The sequence below is a fragment of the Poecilia mexicana genome, unplaced genomic scaffold, assembly GCF_051168715.1.
Source record: "Poecilia mexicana isolate PSO_F unplaced genomic scaffold, ASM5116871v1 scaffold_2, whole genome shotgun sequence".
Lineage (NCBI taxonomy): Eukaryota > Metazoa > Chordata > Actinopteri > Cyprinodontiformes > Poeciliidae > Poecilia > Poecilia mexicana.
Window position 1 is genome coordinate 42,110,370 of NW_028263371.1, and position 5,704 is coordinate 42,116,073.

Here is a 5,704-nt window from a genome sequence, read left to right on the forward strand (position 1 = left end):
ATTGTCGAACGGTTCCAGTTTGTGATTCCACATTGTGAACTAAATTCTTGTTTCTTTTTAAATGGTTTATGTTATACATTGCAAAATCAGTGCAATTCAAACCTTCATTTAATTCAGTGGTTCCCAAACTTTTTCTTCTGCGCCCCCCTAGTGGTTTCCAAACATTTTCTGCGCCCCCACCCCATGGCCTCACACGCTTTTTTTTGGAGGCAAAATGAATGTACGTAGCTGAAAATAGACACCAACGTCGGTAGCCTACAAGGTACTTGTTAACCTTAAGGTGCTGTATTGATATTAGCTAGCTAGTCATCTTTTAGCTAACATTACCTGCATCCAGCAGCTTTACTCAACACAGTCGGTTAGTTTGGAGGGAAAAACTGTGAAAAGTTATTTGCGTTTTGCTGGTTTGCTGCCGTGATTCTAACACAAACCTACGTAGCTCTGCAAAGCAGCAGCAGGTCTCCTTCACTGGTGTAAGCCCAGCGCGAGCGTCGTAGCGCTCATGTTGCGTTTAAAGGCGGCTCGGAAAAACAGGTTACAACATATTAACAACGGATTAAACAGTTTTAACTGGTGATAAAAGTGACAGAGAACACAAATATGGTAAGTGTGGAAGCCTCTACTGTATCAAATTGACATAGGAATAACAGAGAGCTGGCCATTCTAAGGTAAAAACCCAGCGCATACAGTGTTCATGTTTTGTTTTTATTTTTCATCCAGACCGCTTCCCGCGCCCTCCCCTAGGGGGCGCGCCCCACTTGGGAACCTCTGATTTAATTAATCAAAAGTCCATACAAAATTTAACATTCAAAAAAGGGCATGAAACCTCTCTGCTAGATTGACTGATATTCTGACTGGACGGAAAAACAGGCGAACAGACGGCCAACTGAAAATAATCACGGCAGAAATCAATAAGATAACTGTTTCTTATTGGGGGCTTTCTTGTGCAGAGTCAATTAAAGCTGTGAAAAGCATTAAATATTCATCAACCCAAAACATTTCTACATAAATCTTCTACTTTACATATATCCCCTCTGACAAATTTCTAATACTTTCTTGGGCTATTTGCTATGCAACAAAATTGTTCTCAAGCCACGACAAGATAATCATTCCTAAAATTATCCATTTACGTATTTCAATAAATGCAAAAAAAAAAAAAAAAGACATTTTCCCCATACACCAACCTCAGAGGGATTACAGGACAGCTGCAGACATGGATCTGATATGGAAGAGACATTAACAGCTCTGAAATGTCTGGAAGGGTCTGGAGATGTAATGCTAAGGAAGTCATCCATCATTCCTAAATCGAGTTATCCTGCCAAAGGCCGTGGTTAGGATGGTAGAAAGAGGTTAACATGATTTCTGTTGGTAAGTTTGTGATAAATTGCGAATCCAAAAGAAGTTCTTGAGGCTCGGATGAATCTGAATTGTGGGATGACCTGAGAAGTCTCAGTCAGAGTGACAGGAAGAACAGAGTCCAGAGAGAAACCGGACAATCAACATATGAGACATATGCACTGGTGAGGTATTTTATCAAAGTTATTTTTAAAGGAAAATTTACTTCTGATACAGAGTAGCAAATGAAAATGACTACAAGACAGAGATGCCTAAACTGAGTGCACAATGACGGGCACCTCTCTGTCTGAAACACAGACCTAATTTGAGGGAACACCTAAAGCAATGCTTTGTTGCTCTGAATATTTCTTCCGGCAAACAATGAAGTGCTGACTAAACAACTACAACCTCTTAGTTCCAGCAGACTGTGCAGCCTTGTATCATCATCATTCAGAGTGCACTGGACCGACATTAAATATTGATAACAAAATAAGCTAAATCACATGGGAAACAAGGCTAAGAGGGGGAGTAGGACCTGCCTATAGGGTAACAGCCCCTTCAGTGTGAAAAGACCTTCAGAGCATACTAATGTCAGCAGAGGCGCCTTACTGTCGCCAAACACACTGTGGAGAGCTGATGCCCAGGGGAGGGATTGGCACAGTCCAAATCACTGCATGCACGTGCGCATAACCATTGAGGATTTGCATCCACTCGCGAACTGAGCGATGGCTGAGCTGATACACCACCTTAATGCTATTAAATAGATGCACATCCCCGGTGGCAGAGGCAGATGCCCGGCTGCCCTTCATCCAAGAACAAGAGCAAACAGACTCAGTTTGCCTGGTAGTGTGTGTGGAGGCTGCAGACCGAGAATAATGACAAGTTATCGGTATTTGTACACGGAACATATTATATCTCACTAAGAGCTCAATTAAATGTCCTCCCCATGCATAATATATATATATATATATATATATATATATATATATGTATATATATATTAGATGCCCCTAATTTCAATGACAATGGAGGCCATCTCTGCTTTCTTCCGCAGGCAGCTTGCATTGTGTCCCCTGTTTGATTTGGGACACAACCAGAGTATTTACATAATCTGAATTAAATGTAAATCAAGCTGTTTCATCTCGGCTCTCCCCAGATTGGAGGGGTTAAAACGAGCGTTCAAAAACAGCAACCCCCCCAGCAGGGGGAAAGGGGCTCTTCATTGTCAAGAAATCTGTACTCGTAGGCCTGGAGCAGCTTCATTTCAGCAACCTCTGCGTTTTTCAGATTTACCCCAGATGCTCCCTGAAGGAGACGGAGCAGCTAGTTTGTCTTTAGGATACAATTCACGTAAATGAGGCCGTTTGGCCCCTAATCCTTGCCTAATTAAGTGCCGGTCTGCCTCCGTGGAATGCTAAGGGCTGGACTCCACTACCTGTCGATTTATGGGAACAGCTGGAGCAGCCCGGCTGTCAGCAGATCAGCTCCACATTATTGTCCTGCTTATTTATCGAGGACCATAACTGCAAAACCACCAAATGTAGTTGAATACATCTACTCTAAATCTCTTTGTGGTGACAGCTCAGACTTCTCTATGTGTTTGTAAAAATATCCTAACATTTTTTTCATTTCCAAAACCAAGTTTCTCTTTAACAAAGACAACAGATCTGTCTCAAAGATGGGTTTCATGGTGCAGCTGCAACAAGAAAATGGGGTTAAGTTTAAACACTTAGCATCCATTAATGAAAACCATCATGAAATTTACATTAAAATCATTATGGAATGAATAATTAACACCAAGGAGCTGTTTGCCAGGGGGGGATTTAATTAATCAAACAATCAGAATTAATAGTTTGCATGTCACAGGAATGAAGTCAGTAAATCTTTGTCTAGTGTTTTGATTCAGCATCAAAGGTACAGATTTTTTTTTTTAAACCATGAAATCACGTGATGTCAGGCTTTCTAAATATCCATAAAGTAAAACGTGTTGTTATTGGCCAATGCTGTGACCTACATAGCACCATTAATGACTCTCTGCTCTGTGATCAGCAGCTAATCACGTCTGCCCTAGTTAGGCAACATCACAGAGTGTCAGAGTGCCACCAACTGGAGCTTTGGCAGGGAAAGCACACCATGGTGGTTACACAGGAAACACACACAGTTACCTCAACTTGTACTTAGATACAGCAGCAAGCTTTGTTGTTTACTGAAACATATTCAGACTGCAGTTGTAGAAATTACTTTTACATGATTTACATGCTAATGATGTGTGTCAATAGAGCATTTGGAACACGGACATAATCCACAAATTCTGTGGATTATAATGGAGGACATTGCAGAGAGGAGAGAAAAGTGTTGGTCCATTTGTCAGCTCAGATTCAGTCATGTTCAGTCACCCTGCCAAATAAAGAACACGATTTCCTTACTGAAGACTAAACTTCAGACTACAATCAAACAGGAATGCTAAGAAAAGCAGAATTAAAGCCTGCATTTTGTTCAAGACTTTGGGTAATGGTTGCTAATTATTTGTAACATTTATACAACATTGTTAATTCATTTACAGTCATTTTTATTTGTTCATCTGTTTAGGCATAAGGCTGACAGTATGCTATATTCTATGGTATGTTGTTTTATTCCGGTTCCGGTGTGGGAGTAGAACACAAGTTATAAAACACTGTCACTGTCCAAATAAACATGCACTGAACTCCTTCAGTGAGTGGATGAAAAGATGTTCTGAAAGGCGGCTGAAGTTCGAGCACAATTTAAATATTTGTTTCCTTGAGAGAAAAGCGAGAAAGTGCTACGTTTTACTGCTAACTATTCGCAGCATGCTGTTGCCATGGCAGTCAGTCACTTCCGTCGAGTTAGAAAAGGATGCCACCTGGTGGGCACTCTAGCCTAGTGCATGTGAAATAACAAGAGCTTTAAATTGTGAGTAAAAATATTCTCGTTCCTTGGGAAGATTAACTGAAATTGATCTTACCAGATTTTGGCAAGAAACACAAGGTAAATATGTGTAGAAAATTCTCATGATCTCTGTGAGGATCGATAAAGCTGTGGACAGTCAGACACTTTCAACCACCTCGTTAGATACCAAGCCTACTGTAGGCTCATTGTACGGCTTATAAGCACTTTAAAAACAGCACAACTGACCAGAGCTGAAAAAAACACCGTATATAATTATTACAAAGGGGTTACAACAAGAAACATAAAAGGTGCTACAACGCAACTTGAACAAATACAATTAGCCCTCAGCTCATTTTAACCGCAGCGAGAGATGATTAGCAGAAAAATGCTCCTCTGATATTCCGCCTTCACAGTGATGCATTCAAGGACATTCTGTAAACTATAGTTGCAAGTACACAGGCGCTATATCTCAGTCTTAAATAGACTTCAAATCTTTGAAAGTACTATAAATAGTTTTTAGTCCATTTGTCCATTTGTTTTAATGCATTAAATATTGCATTCAATTTTTAACTGGGTCAACTGTATTTTTTAATAAAATACAGTTTTATTTTTTAATAAAATACAGTTGGCCCAGAAGCAAACAAAACCAGGTATAAAATGGACTGAAAGCCACAGGTGCATTACTGAATGCTAAATTTATGCACATCACATAGTTTTGCAAACACAGTTGTACACACATGAATTATGTAAACTATTCACACATTTGAGAACAGTCCCCAGGAGTCCTGCATATTTTGTGCTTCTTCAACCAATCAACTTGTACAACATTCAGTTAGTGATGGCATTTGACCAAATGTAATGTTTATAGCCGTCTCATAATTGGTTATTATATTATGTTTTTACGATCTAAAGCACTTTGAACTGTCCTGGAAATATAGTTCAAAATTGAAATAGGTCAAATTGTTCGGTTGTTTCTGCTACACTTTTAACCCCACATCTGCAAGTTATACAGCAAAACTCAGAAAATATGTTCCTTTTCCACAAGGTTCAAATATTGTTTTGACTAATATGCCTCTACTTTTTCATTGATCCAGTGCCAGGTTTTCTAAGTCCATAATGGAACACAGATATTTAACTTGTTGCTGTGGCCACTTTTTTTTTTTTTTTTTTGCCATTAGGACAATAAAACCTGCATTTCCTCAAATCCTTATAAAGCAAACCGTATCAAAATCTACGTAATATAGGCTTGTCAGTGCAGACAATAAACCAGGGCTATGATTGTCCACCAGGTGGCAGTCTACACCAAAGTAAATATTCATTAGGATTTTGGTCTGAGCAACAATCAAACTACTGTGGAGGTTATTGTTTCAATACCAATCCCATAACGACTGTTTATGTCCTTTATGAAATCAAATAAAGAAATCTGATGTTTTAAATGCAAAGCATCCAAATGTAAGGCAGA